Below are 18,540 nucleotides of genomic sequence, written 5' to 3'. Positions count from 1 at the left end.
ATGTAACTTAAATTTAACAAACAGACCATCAAAACAAAGTGTGACCGTCAAAAATCCTGGGTACCACACTTATTTTGTCTCTGATTGGTCTCTAAAACAGTCGCAAGAAGTGTGTTTATTCAGCTCATTTAAATAAGTAGTTTGAACAAGCAGTATTTTATAACTGCTACAGATCTCATGTCATGTCGTGCCAGCAAATAAAAGTTTAATTAAGGCTAAATTTACATTTAATGAGTGCAGGTAGAGGCTCCATCCACTTTTGGGTTAAACCTGTTTGTGTACGCACACTATGTGATTACCTCCTCCTCCATTTGTGTGTGTGTGTGTGTGTGTGTGTGTGTGTGTGTGTGTGTGTGAAAGAATGCTACTGCTCTGTTTCAGGGCTGGCTGACAGGCACGGACAAGTGCAGGAACCGACGTGTTTGCTAGCAGTTGGTGCGCTCAGATAGTGCTACTTTCTGGCCTAGCACATCACCCTCAATATCAGTTTCAATAGCAAGATAAAAGCCGGTGAGACAAAGATGGTGGCTGATGCATGAGAGGTGTAGGGTTTAAAAGAAAAGCGGATGAATGAGAGGAGCACGCGAGGTGGCGCAGAGAAAAGAGAGAGGTGAGAATCTGGACAAACGGGACCGGCCAGTTTGCTGCTTGAGAGTTAACCGCTCACTCCCTGACTTGTTTGCTTTGTTTCTATTAAACAGCGGAGACTTTGAGGGGGAGAGAAAGAGAGAGAGGGGTGGATGACCGGTGGAGGGAGTTACCAGAACCTGCACCACCCTGAGCTCTCAAATGCTTATCAATGCAAACCGTACACCCTTACAAGTCATAAACACACAGCCTAGAGTCTGGCTCATACTAATGACTTCAGTTAGACTTTATACACCACGTAATGATGAAAAATAAAACAGTTTAACATGTAGCACTGCTAAAGGTTTAACATTTAGTCCGACTTTAAAAATGCATGCAATTGAAACAAAACTAGGCCTAACACTAGTAACGTAGTTATGCGCAAATATATATGCATGACCAAAACAATGCAAAAACGACAAGTCAAACACACAACCTAGAGTCTGGCCAATACTAAAGACTTCAGTTAGACTATATGCCGCTAAAATGTTCAGTGCATTACCAAAAGTTTAACACGTAGTCCTATTTCAAACATGCAAACAATTAAGACAGAAGTGGGGCTACGGCTAGTAATGTAGTTATGCGCGAAAAATATAACTGGATGGCCAAAACAACAAGTCATAAACACACAGCCTAGCGTCTGGCTCATACTAATGACTTCAGTTACACTTTATACACCACATAATTTATCACTACTTAAAGTTGAACACAGTCTTATTGTAAAAATGCTAGTAATATAGTTATGCGTAAATATATTTACATGGCCAAAACAATAGCCAAAAATGACAATTCATAAACACACAGCCTAGAGTCTGGCTCATACTAATGACCAGTGTTGAGGGTAATGCATCAAGTAACGCGAGTTATGTAATAATATTTCTTTTCTAAAGTAACGAGTAATGCATTACCTGTAAAAATGTAGTGATAATATTTCAGTTACTTTGTAATAAAAAATGAAATGAGAGTTACTTTCGTTTAAAATAGTTAGCTTATAAAAAATAAACAGCCGAATTAAGTCACGCTGAATCACGTATGCAATAAGGGAATGCAGGAACAGTCAGAAACCAAGATGGCTGAGCATTACATTTCTGCGACGGATGTTTCTCAATACTCGGAACGGATCAAAGAAAGGGGAAAGGGGGATTATAGTCTCAATGGACAGTGGTTTTACTTCACTAATAGGACAAAAAGCCTAAAAGTAGTCAAGGCTTTGCTTTACACTTTCATTAATCTGTGTGTGTGTGTGTGTGTGTGTGTGTGTGTGTGTGTGTGTGTGTGTGTGTGTGTGTGTGTGTGTGTGTGTATATATATATATATATATATATATATATATATATATATATATATATATATATATATATATATATATATATATATATATATATATATATATATATATATATATATAGCTTGATGGTCAGGAAGTTCTCAGAAGATAAGATTATCCTACATTATTATTTTTTGATGCGTTTATCTTTTAAGGTGAATGAAGGTGTAGGCTATACATTTCATTGTTAATTACAGAGCTTCTCTGTTAAAAGAATCCTACAAGTTCTGAAATAAATAAATAAATAAATAAATAAATAAAGTAGTAAATAAAGTAAATAAGTAAATAAACAAATAAATAAATAAATAAATAAGTAAATAAATAAAGTAAATAAATAAATAAATAAATAAGTAAATAAATAAAGTAAATAAGTAAGTAAATAAATAAGTTAAGTAAATAAATTAATGAATAAATAAATAAATAAATAAATAAATAAATAAGTAAATAAGTAAATAAATAAATAAATACCAAGCCTCAGCAGGTCAGAAAACGTAACGCAAAAGTAATGTAACTCATTAAGGCCAGACAGAATCCGCTGACAATTTTTACTATTTCTGCTGAGAATTTTGGTAAAAATCTGCAGATTTCTGCTGAATTATTTTGGGAGTATCATAACTAAAACCTTAAATGTGAAATAAAAAATGATATCTTTTTAACTTTTATTTAATGTATAAAATGAAAATCCAATTAGATTCACTTTATTTGGTAAACAAAGCAAGTCTCTCATATAATAGATCTACTAAAAGACAGAAAATATTACTGTACAAACTGTATTGTACATAAAGCAGATGAACATTTTTATATTAATCAATAATATTACTGTAATTAAATTAAAAACTGTATAAATATAGATTTACACACATTTACACAAATAAATAAACATAATTAATGATGGGCTAAAAATCTGAGGAATTCTGCGCGCAGATTCCATGTGGGTCTATGTAGTTACCATAAAAAGTAACTAAGTAACACAAGTAGTTACTTTTTAATCGGGGAGTAACTCAATATTGTAATGCATTACCTTCTAAAGTAACTTTCCCCAACACTGCTAATGACTTCAGTTAGATTATACACCACATAATGATAAAGTTTAACATGTAGTCCTATTTTAAAAACTCATGCAGTTAAGACAAAAGTGGGCCCACAGCCAGTAATGCAGGTATGCTTAAATAAAACTGCACGGCCAAAACAATGCAATAATGTAGTACTGTTATACATAACATGCATTCTTACTCTAACTTGGAGTAATTAGGCAGTCCAGTGCTCCGGGTGTGTGTTTACGGTGTGAGTCACTTTGAATAAAAGCATCTGTAAAATGCAAATTATATATATATATGCTGACAGCTTAATCACTTCAAATCAGTCAAGATGTTTTGTAAAGTCTGTAGTTTTTCTGAAGAACCAGAAGGTTAAGACTTATTTCAGTATGTTGATGTACTTCCAACTGAAATGGAATATTGAGTAGGGGGCGGGGCTTTCTATTTGTGCATCATTCCCTTATGGGGAACTAACAGTAAGAGGGGCGTGGCTAAGAATATTGTGTTTGTAGCTGACAAACTGAAATCATCAGAGAAGGACTGCCACTCCAAGCACAGAGGCAAATGGTCAGACTTGACTGAATACCAATACAAACTTTTTTTTTTTTTTCAGTGGACTAATAATTCACCTAATTAATAAACATTGGCAAATTTTGATTACACAAACTTTAACACACAATTATATCTAAGTAGAAAGAAGTAAAAAAAGCCAAGAGATCTCTCCCAGATATGCTTTTACTTGGTGAAAGCCCAAAATACGATTTCAAAGCAGAGGAACAATCCTCCTGCCCTGGAATTCAATTAGTTTTATTAGAAATTGGGAGGGTTTTGTTAAGCATACCTGGCAACCCTGCTAGCTGTTATTAAAATAGCTTAAATAGTTGCTAAGCCATCACTCAAAAGCATGGTGACATTACTGAGGATGCAAAACTACACTGTTGACGTAAAAGTTTAGTAAATTACACAGTATTTAACTGTAATATGAACTGTATTTTACTGTAGGACAGTTATGCGGTGTGTTACTGTGTTTTAAAATTGCATTAAGAAAATGACTGTATATTTTACAGTAAAAATATTCAATACTGAAAACACACATACAGCAAGATAAATAATACTGTAAATGTCAAAGTATTTTACTGTAATGGATTCAGTTACTGGCGAACTGCTGCCAGAAATTGTTAACAGTGTAGTATTAAAGAATACCATGGTATAACTATCATAATAAAGGTTACAGAGCCATGTCTCTCTGTTCAATAAAAATAAAAGCACAAGAGAATAGTCAAAAGCATCCCTCAGGATGTTTCTCAATCAGTCAGCAGAAGTGCAGGCGAGGCACTGAAAAGTAAAGACGTAGCGAATTGAAATCATCTGACCGGCCATTGTGTGGCAACATGTGGAAACTCCAGTGAGGTTTGAGTTCCTTTAACAGATGATGGTTTATATTTGATCACAACAGAGAAGAGTGTTTGCCCATCAAACCAAAGAGGACAAAAGCAGACACGAAAACTAACCCTGGAGTATTTTCTCAGGGGCAAAAATCCTTATTCATGATTTTCTGCTTCCCAGATGAATCTGCTGGCCTCAACCACTGACACTGCACTTCCAGTTTAGTCTGCTGACAGATTTTCTGTGCAACATGGCTCACTACAGGAAAGATGCAACCTTTCCTTCAACTGTGAACAAGCTTAGGAGCTCTACAGCAAATAAAAATAAAAGTTGCGACTGTCTGTGTGGTCGACTGCTTCACTCCTAAACATCATTCAACACCTGAGTCGATCACACATCAGAACAGGCAACATTGCGCTGTGCAGGAAGTGGCTTTCATTTCCAAATCAACCCTGGCTGCTTCGCCTTGGGGCGAGCTTGCTTCATGCAAACAAGCTCTGTATCTGTGCGAGCATCTATGATGCAGTCAAAAGAAAATGTTTCAAAGCTTTTAAATCAGTCACTCTGAAGACTGGGCATGGGATGATAACTGATTTCAAGGTTGGAAAAGTCAGGGTTTTAAAACTGCTGCAATGTTCTGGTATACCGTTCCTATGGTTTATGTTTTTAGTATGTTTTAATCACTATTTTATCATTATTTAGGGCGACAGAATGTCCAGCAGAAACAGAGCCTTCTCATTAAAAGCTACTGGTCAGCCCACCATACAGAAAACATATGAAGAACAAATCTCTTATACACATCCAAGCATGCTGTAGAGCTGAACAGTGCAGTGGCTTTACTTTACATCCACAGAAAAGAAAGATCTCTCTTCAAGATGTAAAGAAATCAGTGTTTTTGAAACTAATGAAGACAGCAGAACTCAATGATCCATTTGAATTACTTAGCCTGACATGTTTACCGCTCCAAAATATGTTAAACGTTTCTTAAAGTAAAACGTATTGTGTTCAGTGAGGAAATAGTCGTTGTTTTTTCCAAGACAGTTATAAAGCACATAGAGCAGTAATCATGTGATATTATTTTCATCCAAGGTTATCATACTGTCAGCATCTTCATCTTGTTGACTGGCTTTAACATGGACAAGTACAGCAGAGTTGTGAGGATGTGAAGGAAGAGCTGGTTTTTGGTGCACACGTGTTCTGTGGATGTTTTAAGGGGGATGGGGAACCTCATGTCCCAGCTGTGGCGCAGGCTCAATATAGTCAAGCTAGGGCTGTGCAATATGATCATATATAGTGTACGGACAAAAGAAAAATTGTATACTTTCAGAAATAAAGGTACAGAATCTGTCACTGGAGCAAAAGGTACATTTTTGTTTCTAACAGGTCCTTAAAGGGACATATTAATACCTAAAAAGTACAAAAGTGTACCTCATAGTAACTTAAAGGTCCAAAAGTGTGCCCTAAAGATACTAATGTTCACCTGTACGCTACTAAAGTGTACCTTTTAAAAAGGTATCGCCGCAGTGACAGACTTTGTACCTTTATTTCTGAGTGTATATCATTTCATTTCAGGCTTTGTCGTTTATTTTTATGCTGTCACAAAATACATTATTTATGGTCATTCCTTTTCAGAATTTATATAGGTGGAATATTACACTCCATAACAGGAGATGCAGACACACAAATAAAAGTATAGTGAGGAAGTGGAAATCATAACAGTACAAAACTTACATTTTGCAATATTTTAGGGTGTATGTTGGACCAGTAATCGTTAGTTTTTGAAAATTGCTTTATTTTTTATTAATTATTATATTTATATTAATTCATATTGTATTTAATATTTCAACGTTTTTAATCAAACATATACCCTGAAGCTCTAAAGTGAGAAATACGATCGCATATGAATGAGTACTTTTCAGATTATACATGCACTTTAAAAGAAACAGTCCTTTTATATATGGCCAATTTTTCATTGAATGAATTTACAGAAATATTACTGTATCTCGCGATATACTCTATATTAGCCCTGTTGTTAAATTTGAATTCAACTTCTATATTTTTTCCCCAATTTCTGTTTAACAGAGAGATTTTTCTCAACATTTCTAAACATAAGTTAATAACTCTTCTCTAATAACAGATTTGTTTTGTACCTGCCATGATGGCAGTACATAATATTATTAGATTAGGGATGCTCATTTCGGTTGATTTTGCCGACCGAAAACCGCCACTCATTAACCTAATATTAACCGTAATAATTAATATAAAATTATTATTTAATCAATTTTTTTTTTAAAAAGCATGTGTCTATTTTGTTTCTAACACATTAAATATTGCATTTTAAAAATAGTGATTTATTTTAACATGCGAACATTTTAACAACAGAACATCTTAAAGCACCTGCAGTGTTTCCAACAGCCCAGAAAAAACTGAATAAACCAAATAAAATAATAAAATAAATAGTCCTGCATCTTTTTCACTTAAATTACAAATTTCAGTTTGGTTTGGCATCAACTCGTCGGTGTCAAACTGTGACCAGGAATATGCTTTTCATTTTGCTTTTTTGGCAAAATACGTCTGAAGGCATGTGTGGTTTCACATGTTACTATCCCACATACCAATAAACATGTTGCACCTTTACGCAGCCAATAAAAAAAAAGTGCCATCTGAAATTCTTCTAATTTTAACATTTTTTTTTAAGGCTCCTATGTCTAGATTTAGTAATTTCACTTTTATGGCAAAGAAAAGGTTATTTTCATTGCTTTTAATATGAAACAGCTGAACATAAACATGAGAGGCTAAGAAAAATGCTCATTGTGGACGAAAATTCCAGATAGCATATATATATATATATATATATATATATATATATATATATTTATTTATTTATTTATTATTATTTTTTATCATTTAACTGATACCATTTATCAGTTAAAAAACGCACCCTTTCGGTTAACAGTGAATCTGTAATTATGAGCATCCTTAGACTAGATATTTTTCAAGATGCTAATATTCAGCTTAAAGTGCAATCTAAAGGCTTAACTAGGTTAATAAGGCAAGTTAGGGTAATTAAGCGAATCATTGGTTTCTTCTCTAGACCAGTGTTTCCCAACCCTGTTCCTGAAGGCACACCAACAGTCCACATTTTCAACCTCTCCCTAATCAAACACACCTGAATCAACTTATCATAACATCAGAAGAGACTCCAACACCTGAAGTAATGGGTCAGATAACGGAGACATCCAAAATATGTTGGTGTGCCTCCAGGAACAGGGTTGGGAAACACTGCTCTAGACAACTGAAAACAAATATTGCTTAAGGGGGCTAATAATATTGACCTTAAAATGCTTTAAAAAATAAAAACTGCTTTCATTCTAGCCAAAATAAAACAAATAAGACTTTCTCCAGAGGAAATTTGTTTTTGGAAATACTGTGAGAAAACCCTGAATCTGTTAAAAAAATATTAGAAATAAAATTCACTATAATTTTGACTTCATCTGTATATCATAAGGATGTAATATGACAATAGAATAATCACCAGGCCCTAATTCTAGCTCTTCAGAGGGAGGTTAATGATGATGTAAACAAGCATGCAAATTGAGGGGTCCCTTAGCAACAGACAACTCGGCTGTCAAAGCTCACAGGTGCCCACGACAGGCACAAGTCTTTCAACCTCACTTCTTGCAGATTGCAGGCCTTTATTTGAGCCTAAAGGACACATACGGCGTCTCAGCTTGACTAGACTTCACAATGGGCTTCTGCAAAAGTCACATGGGTGAGGTCTGAGGACAGGACAGACTCGTATTCAGACTCATCTCCATATCCATGCAAATACGCATGGGCGGAAAGAGAAAGGGCGGCATTCTCGCACAAAAGAGAGGCTGGTTTTTAACTGAGATGGTGTTCTTGTGAGCGAAGACAGGCGCTCAGTCTTGCCCAGTTTTCTGTGGTGTGAGTTACAGAGGAGTGCAGATGCAGGGTCCATGCTGACAGATCACTGTGCCATTGACAGCTGCCTGGAAAAAGCATACACTGTCCACCCTCATTACAGATGGTGCGTGTGTGTGTGTGCACAAGCTCTATCAAAGAATATCGCTGTGCCCAATAGTCCATATAAAACAGGGCAGCCATTTTAGAAAACGTTCATTGAGGAAGAAACAAGAGCAATAAATGAAAAGAATAGAAAAGGGTATCGTTAAGGTTAACGGTATTACTACTTTTATCAATACCAGTTATCGATTCGGTACTTTAACGGTTCTCTTATCGGTACTTTTTAATAGTTTTTTAGTGTTTTAGAGCAGTGTTCAAAAACAAATTTAACAGAATTAGCAACACTATTTTATTATTACATCTTTAATGTCAAATTAAAACGAAACCAATAATTGTAAAACAAATAAATACATATTTTCCTATAAAATAATGTACAATGTTTTAATGGAAAATAACTGTTTTTAACCATTCTCCTGGAGAAAAATCAACATGTTTGTCTTTTCTGGCAGAAGTTGAGCCTTATCTTGGTTTATTGTTCTCCCCGCAGTTGAAAACAGCCTCTTTGAGTTGCAAAATGCAGTTAAATAATCAGATAACGCTTACGATTTTTCATTAAAACATTAACAAATGAGTTAATTGTGTTTCAGGAGTTAACAATGTAAAAATAAGATGTTTTTTTATAAATTTAAAAACAATAAGCATATTTATTATCAGGCTATTCATTGGCTATATTTGTAAATATGTTTAATGTTTAAGATTTATTTAGGCTACTGCAGAAAATAAATACTGTTTTCAATGTAACCGAATGTGTGTTTATTTAACTATTAATATTATACTAATTTAGAGAGACCTTATGTGATTAACTGCTAGCATAACGATGTTGATGATGTACCTTTAGCTATGCAGTCGAAAACTGTTTATTCGTCTTTCTGCAGTTGAAAGAGGCTTGGCCAGATTGCTTGCAGTTCCACTTACACAAGAAAACAACTTGTTGCGTTTGTTGCAACAGGCATTGTTGACGTCCACACGGGAAATACAACCGGATCTCTCCGCAACTCCGCAAGCTTACAAACTGTGTGCGCGCTGAGTGCGCGTGCGCATCCGAGAACGGTGAAGGCTTTTATACTTGACGCACTCACCGTTGTACTATTGGGCAAAAACACAAGTATCTGTCATGTGAGATTGTCGACTGTGCAAATGAATATCAAATATCCCAAATTAGAAAAGGTTGGTCAGTTAAAGTATGCTACTGTAAGTAATGTTTATTCAGCAATAATTCTCCAGTACTGATAGCAGAATGGTTAACGTCGGAGCTTATCGATACATCAGTCTTTTATAATTTAGCACAGATACAGATAAAGTACCGAGCTTTGGTACCCATCCCTAGAAAAGAATCAGTGATGTAAGACTACACTAAATACAAAGAATTATTGGATTTACTACATTTTTTAAGGTAAATGGTTGCAAACAATTTATATGGGCTGAATTTAAACAAACAAATTCAATTTAGTAATGTTCAACTTCATTTGCTTGTTGAAACTCAGCCCAAACACAGTTGAAGTCAAAATTATTATTATTTGTTTTCCAAATGGCGTTTAACGGGGCAAGGAATTTTTCACAGTATTTCCTATAATATTTTTTCTTCTGGAGAAAGGCTTATTTGTTTTATTTAGTCTAAAGAAAAAAGCAGTTTTAAATTTTTTAAAAGCCATTTTAAGGTCAAAATTATTAGTCCCCTTAATATTTGTTTTTATTGTCTACAGAACAAACCACTGTCATACAATGACTTGCCTAATTACTCTAACTTTACCCTAATTAACCTAGTTAAGCCTTTAAATGTCACTTTAAGCTGTATAGAAGTGTCTTAAAAATATCTAGTCTAATATTATTTACGGTCATCATGGCAAAGATTAAAGAAATCAGTTATTAGAAATGAGTTATTTAAACCATTGTGTTTAGATATATGTTGAAGAAATCTTCTCTCCATAATTCAGGAACTCTTATAATTCTGACTTTAAATAGTTTGCAGTCAGTTACCTTAAAAAAAAAAAAAAAGTAAATCCAATGAATCATTTTTTTTCAATGCATCGAGATGTTCCTCCCAGGTTTATTCTGATTAAACAGTGCGTGAGGTGTAGAGGATTGGGTGATAGGACGATCTAAGCATCTAATCTCCTTCCCTCCTGTTGTTCTTGTTGTTGTGATCACTCCTTTATTTAGCAGACATGTTCCTGCAGGAAGAAGAAGTGATCTTTTCCTCTGCCGCTGCCATTCTCTCTGACTTGTTTGAGTGTGGCCTATTGATTTGAATGCAGCTGCGTTGCCACTGATCATACTATAGGATTCTGCCGGTAACAAATTGTATTGATGCAATTAAATGCCTCATGACATTAGCTATGTTTCCATCCACCTCTTTTATGAGCATTTTGGAGATGCACATAAAAAAAATGGTTAATGGAAACGCCAAGATGTGCATTCATTTTGATAATGCGCATAAGAGATAAACTTTTTATTGGATAAGAACAGATGCACATAAACAACAATGCAAACACTTTTACTGAACAAATTCCAGTATGTGCATAAAAATAAAAAAGGCATGTGATTTTGTTACAAGAGATCATGTGATGATAAAAATGTGTGTGAATGGACAAACCAGCAAGCTGAGCATGCTGTAAAACATCTGAAATGTTGTTTTGGTCATTCTAAAACATTGTAACCCTTTCAGTATTAGTGTTATTATATTATTAATTACCTGCAAAATGGTCAAGAGCGTCTGCGCTCTGCGTCTCACACCTTCAAACGCCAGCACGTGCTCATTGCATGACGGCATGTGTCTTTTGAGGTGCAAGTCATTTATTAAATAAAGAAACGATTCGCGCAGCAAATTCTGTTTTTACTGTTGATGTTTGGCGCCAGTTGATCAGGAAGTCTGATTTTTGTTTTCTTTGACTCCTTGGGTGGAAACACTGCTTTATTTACACGTCTTTTATGCGATATTCCAGATTGGGTATACATTTAATTTGCATCTTTGGATGGAAACATAGCTACGGACTATGTGAACAACAGGCAATACAGTTGTAAATAACGTTTAGCTTGTGGCACAGAGCAATCGCTCTAGTTAGGAGCCGTGCAGGCAGTAATTATGATTTGCATGCATGTTTTTTCAAAGGGGCGCTGCCCAATGACATGCCCTGCACTCGGCAGGCGAAGTGAAACTGAAAGCGCGCGCATCATTTAAATCAGCGTTTCTCAACTGCATTCCTGGAGAACCACCAGCTCTGCACATTTTCCAAGTCTTAACCAAACACACCTCATAAGCAGAGACTGAAAGAGCTGTAATTGGTGTGACAGACAAAGGAGCCATCCAAAATATGCAGTGCTGGTGGTGATTTATTATTAATATTTACGATATTATCATGATATTGACATAAGCTGTAAAAAAAAAGCATACTTAGAGCATTGCCTTTTCGCATTTACATGTTTCAAGAGTTAGATAATGCTCGACTATGATAGCAGGTTTGGCATGCTGTCCCGGGAGAGAACTCTGAGCTTGGAGATAGATAAGCCTGAGGTTCCCGCCTGGTCAATGAGCATTAGTAGGGATATGAGATCGGGTATTTCTCGAGAGCCCCCCAGTTCAATTTTACCTTTACATTGGTTAATAATATTGGTTAATAATTCTGATTGATTCAGTATGTATGCGTTAAGTGCTTGTGACTAATTACAATTCGCTTATGTACATGTTTTTAGACTGTGGGAGGAAAGCTGAGTAAATTAATGTTTTAAACAAGTTAAATTGCAAATGGATGGTACAGTAAAATAGGTAACTCTTTTTAATTGAAGCATTATAAGTAAATGCTGCTTCTCACTCAGGACTGTCTATACCACAGATGTCAAACTCAATTCCTGGAGGGCCGCAGCTCTGCACAGTTTAGTTCTAACCCTAATTAAACACAGCTGATCAAACTAATTAAGTCTTTCAGTCTTGTTTAAAACCTACAGGTAACTCTTCATTCACACGGGGCTTCAGCGTCAACGCTTGACAGAGGGCGTGTCTGAAGTTGGGGCTGACATGATTGTCATAGCAGCGTTGGCCAATGAAATTAGCCAGCAACAGACCACTGTCTGAGCTGTTGTATTTGCATACAGCGATCTGATTGGCTGATGCTTCTGTCGCCGCTTGAAAAGTTGAGAAAGTCCCAACTTCTGCAGCAAGCAACGCCTCTGAAGTGGCGCAGACGGATCCATGATGCAGTTCGGCAACGCCTGTCGTCATCCATTTAAAGTGAATGGGAAGCAATGAAGCTGATGCCCCGTGTGAAAGGGTCGTAAGTGTGTTGAAGTGGGGCTGCGGCCCTCCTGGAATTGAGTTTGACATCCCTGGTCTATGCTAATGAAGGTGAGATGGTCAGTAGAGGGCGGGGCTTTCCCCCTCTGATGACACGTATGAAGGAAGAATGTCAGTGTTTCTGCAGTCTGTTCTTATCAAGTGTGATTATAAAAATAAAATAAACAATTGTTTACCATTAGAAGCTGGTTATATTCCCACACTGTTCCCACGCAATTGTGTTTAAACCCCTTATAAAAGTGACTTTGCATAATAGGCGCCCTTTAAAATCAGTAGTCAGAAATGACCATATTATAGATACATGTTAGTTAATAAAAAAGGTTTAGGTTATGTTATTAGGTATTAACTAAGAATTTAACATCAGCTAAGATTAATAAATATGTTTGTAGTGCTCATTACGTTGACTTTAGTTATATTAACTGATGTTAACAAAAGGAGTCTTGCTGTACAGAGCTAACGAACAAAACAACCTGTGAATAGTAACCTAATTTTCAATGTCATAGAAGAGATAATTGGGAAAATATTCATATATTTATTTAATGCCACGTCAGCAACAATGGCTATTTTATAGCAAAAACATTTAATTAATATACAAATTAAAAAAGCTGCATAATTTAGATTTTTCTTCAGCTTAGTCTCTATTTTAGAGGTTGCCACTGCGGAATGAACCGTCAACTATTCTGGCACATGTTTTATGTAGCAGATGCCCTTCCAGCTGCACCCCAGTGCTGGGAAACACCCATACACTCTCTCATACACTACAGGCAATTTAGTGTATTCAATTGCCCCATAACGCAAATGTTTGGACGTTGGTGGAACCCGGAGCACTCAGAGGAAACAGACGCCAACACGGGGAGAACATGCAAACTCCACACAGAAATGTCGACTGACCCAGCCAGCACTCGAACCAGAGACCTTCTTGTGCTAAGTCACTGTAATAACCACTGAGCCACATTAAGATACTATTTTTGATGTTAATATATGATAAAAAAAAATAAACATTTTTCCTGATGACACCTTCCCGCAGGTATTTTGAATATCTTGCTGAATAAATGCACTCTAAACTGTATTTTGCCCATGATCTCAATATTGCGCGTGTTCCTTATCACGATATGTTGAATATGGACATATGTTTAGCTCATACTGTAGTGACCGAGTAAAGATTTTAGATGAATTTCATGTGCAAAACTGGACCTTTTGATTCATCCGTGAAAAATAAATCTCTTGGGAAGCAGAAGCAGTCACATGGGAATTCCTCCCGCTTCCCCCCCCCCTGATTCCCTCCCTCTTGAAAGAGCTGGTCAGGATGGCAGCTTTTATGGCAGAGAGGACGCAGCGGGCCCATGCCGTTCTCCTTTGACAGTTGTCTATCTGTGCAACAAATGGAACATTCATGGAGAGGCAGCATTGACAGGGCAGCTCCATAAATCCAGAGGCACACAGAGGGCTCTCCAAACCCTGCTGTATACACGGCTCGCATCACTGACTGGAACAACTCAATTATGTTTGGGACCAGTATAGGGCTGTACGACATTTGAAAAAACCTAGCATTGCGATATATATTGTGAGAGTGGCTAAGTGGTTAGCACTCACAGCAAGAAAGTCGCTGGTTTGAGTCCCAGGTGGACCAGTTGGCATTTCTGTGTGGAGTTAGTATGTTCTTCCCGTGTTGGTGTGGGTTTCCTCCGGGTGCTCTGGTTTCCCCCACAGTCCAAACACATGCGCTAGATGAATTGAATAAACTAAATTGGCCATAGAGTACAAGTGTGTGTGTGTGTGTGAATGTGAGAGTGTATCTTTGTTTCCCACTACTGGCTTGCAGCTCGAAGGGCAGCCGCTGCGTAAAACATATGTTGGAATAGTTGGCGGTTCATTCCGCTGTGGCGGCCCCTGATAAATAAGGGACTAAGCCGAAGGAAAATAAATGAATGAATATATTGCGATGTGAATACAATATCACCAGATGACTTGAATATCTCGGTTTGGATATAATATATAATATTAAATTGATTAGAATGATTCTGTAGCGAAGTGCATCAGCATATAATCTATTAAACATAGATCAATATTCATCCATTCATTCATTTTCTTTTCAGCTTAGTCCCTTTATTGAGTGGCATCTGAATAGTTTCATTTAAATATCATGCGAATACGAGCGCCTGGTGTGCGATACTTCCAACTGTCATGCGTGCGACCTGCTTTATCCAAGGTATTGTTTGTTTGTTCCACCTGCATCTGGAAAACTACCCTCCAAGTTTATCCTGATTTTCACAAAAGTGCAGTACGCAGGTTGTGCGATCTGACGGAAATATCTTATTGTGATTTTTCTGACTTATATTGCAATTGGAATATTGTGAGGTCAAGCTTCAGCTCGTTATTCTCAATAGTATGCAGAACACACTTTAAATGATAGAAAGAGAACAATAACAATAAACATCTATACATGGTTCATACACATTTTAACTACTAAAATTCCATGATTTTTCCAAGACTTTCAAGTAAATTTTCATGATCTAATGCTTCATGCAATGTCTACATATGCTTGGTAAAAGAAAACAAAATGCATGGTTAAATTTAATACAGCATATCATAATACACACAGCAATCTATTTAATGTCAATTTATATTTATATCTGTGTAAAACTGATTTAGATGCTTACACAGCACTAATAATGAGAGAGTATGTGATTGGCCAAGGACAGAAAAGTCGTAATTAATCTATATTTAAGTATACAGATATCTGTTTTCCATGACTTTTCCAAAACTTTGTGGGTCTTTCTGATTTCCCCAAACTTTTCCAGGCCTGGAAAATGCCATGTCAAAATTGCAGGACTTTACCATGTATATAAACATGCATTAACATTGCAGCCTTTTTTGATTATCTAAAACGTTACGGTATTTACAGTAAGTTTTCAAAAATTGCGATATTAAATCATGATTTTAACGTTAATTAATTAGAAATTTTAATACTAACATTCTGAAAATTTACTATGAAGCAGATAATCATGACAATAATAAAATAATCAAATAAAGTATATTTGTATTCCAGGTTAAAACGTGCTGTGCTTTAGTATGTGTCACAAAAAAAGTTTGGAGAAACATACCGATTATAACTGAAGGTTTAAATTAATTCTATATAGTGTAAACAAAGTAAAAACTAATGAGTGAAAATCTTATTCAGGGCACTGCACGCATAAGTATGCATGAAGTAAAATAAAATAACGAATCCAAAAAGCCACATAATGACTGATGGTTTGATGCATATAGTGGTTCAATCCAAACGTTGCTTTCGCAATAAAAGTATAGGGATGCTTCTGATAAACATCTCTCTTTCATGCACCGTTGGGGTATGGGTGTGGCTGCTGGTTTCATAGAGCAGACTCTAAACTCACTGTACACCTGAGAACACAAAGAGACAACGAGTAGGAATAGGAGGAGGTGTGGGGGGGGGGGGGGGGCGGGGGGGGGGGGGGGGGGGGTTCCTCCAGGCCCTTTCAGTCCTGTTAAACCGGCAAGCTCCTACAAGCCATCCTGAAAAAGAGGCCCCATGATGCTGCGCACGCACACACACATCCTGAAAACTGATCTGAGCGAATACACTATTACTGCAAAGGGATTCCCTCATACTAAATGATAGGGCTGCATGGTACTGGGAAAATATGCGATATTGTTGTTGAGCGTTGTGATAATGACATTTCTTACCATCTAACTAACATCTAAAAATGCTATTTTATCACCAACTACAAAAACAACTTTATTTATGTGATGATTGTACTAAAATAAAGAGTTAATAGATATATTTCTGAGCTAATAAAATAAAAGGTTTGTCTTTAAAGGGCACCTATTATGCAAAAATCACTTTTATTAAAGGGTTTTGACACAGTTGTGTGGCAACAGTCTGTGAAGAGAGCCAGTTTCAAATGGTAAATTGTTATTAATTGTATTGTTTATAATCAGACTAGATAAAAATAGTCTGCAGAAACACTTTGATTGACATTCTCCCTTTGTACGTGTCATCAAAAGGGGTAAAGCCCCGCCCACTAGTGACTATCTCACCCTTATTAGTAAGGGTGTGATGAGATGCTTCACAAGATGAGACGAGACACACGATTGGGTTCACGAGAACGACATGAGATTATTACAGTATTTTTAAGAAATCGTCTTTTATTCAACTGAAAATAATAATAATAATAATAGTAAAATCACAAATTACATCAAATCAGCTTGTAATGAATGTTATTTAACTTATATTTTAATGAATTCTATGGAGTAAAGGGCATGCAAACGCAGCAAAATATTTTGCTAATAGCCTATGTGAACGGAAAATAGTTTTTTTTTTAAATAATTTGAAATATTAACTAAATATTTGCTAATATATGAATGGAAAATAGATTTTAATTTAACAAAAAAAAAAAAAAAAAAAAACAATTTGTGCTTTAAAAAAAGAAAAAGAATGGTATTTTACTTCTATTTTAATGAATTCTATGCCATAAAGGAGATGCAAACACTACATTTAGCTATAAACTCTACTAATTGGCTTCTTGCCCAAGCCACCAAGTGACACGTGCAACTCTGAGGCCAGCCTGGGTTGCCAGGTGTTCAAAGCACTTGATTTGCAGTTCAAATCCAATCCTGCGTCCAATCTTCAATGCTAATTTCACCCTCCTGCTCCATCAAAACATCGCAACTCCCGAGACAACTTTTCACCTTGACGAGCAATCTTGTTGCGATTTAATCTCGCGAGATCTTGTCATACAAGATCTTGTCACACCCCTACTTAAATCGCATAGAATCTGCCACTATGCTGACACACAGGCATTTGTAGTCATTTGTAGCTCCGTCCTCTTTTGAAAAGAGCAATCTCATCTGAATTTGCATTATTACCAAAATCTCTAGGGATATCAGACAATTATATTACATCTTGTAGGTCCCCTTTAAAACACCATGAATAACCATGATTCCTAATGGCTGTTGATATTTCCCTTGTCTCTCAGCATTAGTACTTCTTTTCAGATGAAAATAGTAAATGAAGATAGTCAAGGCCCCATCTGATTGGTCAGATTTGGATAAACAACCTATGCAGCACACAAATGCCTGGCACATCAAATTAATTTATCGCACTTCTCTACGATACGAATAATGCATATACGACTAATACATACACGATATATTATGCAGCCCTACTAAATGCTATTCAAAGTGAACAAAATTGCATCTAATAATAATTAAAAAAAAGCTGTGTAAATTATTAAAATAAGCATATACCATGATGAAAAATATACACAATTTAAGCCCATCTAGACAAATTGATTCGCTGGAAATAACATGCTAAAACGTGACTGATTAATCTCAGAGAGTCTATAGCATTTCAGACTTTGAGGCCTCCATGGTGGACTCTCCATCATTTATTTGGAAGACTGAGAAAACGAAACCCACTGGAGGGGTGTTTGACAGAGAACTAGGCAGATATGCCTCTTACGGCATGCCATAATGGAGCTCTTTGTGAAGCCCAGAAGAATACAGCCTTCATCGAGCTGATGCTGAGAACATCTCTTTGTGGCTCATACGTGTACACTTAAACAGACATGCTGTGACTACGTGTGATTTGAGGCCATCAACACTGACTTTTCACCTTCTGTACAAAAAAAAAAGCTTGTATGGGTGTGCAATACGACAATATATTGTGTGGACAAAATAAAAAGTGTATAGATTCAGATTATGCTTCATTTATTTATATTGTTTTACTGTAATTCTTTTTGATAATTTCTAGGATTCAATTCAATTCACTTTTATTTGTATAGCGCTTTTACAATGTAGATTGTGTCACA

At 36.0% G+C, this 18,540-nt stretch overlaps 1 protein-coding gene across 2 annotated transcripts in view; it reads right to left on the bottom strand.

Moving 5' to 3' along the window:
• The window catches only part of rreb1a (ras responsive element binding protein 1a), a 112,336-nt gene that overhangs the window by 58,294 nt on the left and 35,502 nt on the right, over positions 1 to 18,540 (bottom strand). The gene's annotated exons all lie outside the window — the stretch shown is intronic.

Source organism: Danio aesculapii, chromosome 24 (assembly GCF_903798145.1).
Source record: "Danio aesculapii chromosome 24, fDanAes4.1, whole genome shotgun sequence".
NCBI classification, from domain to species: domain Eukaryota; kingdom Metazoa; phylum Chordata; class Actinopteri; order Cypriniformes; family Danionidae; genus Danio; species Danio aesculapii.
This window is presented reverse-complemented; position numbering and strand designations above follow the sequence as displayed.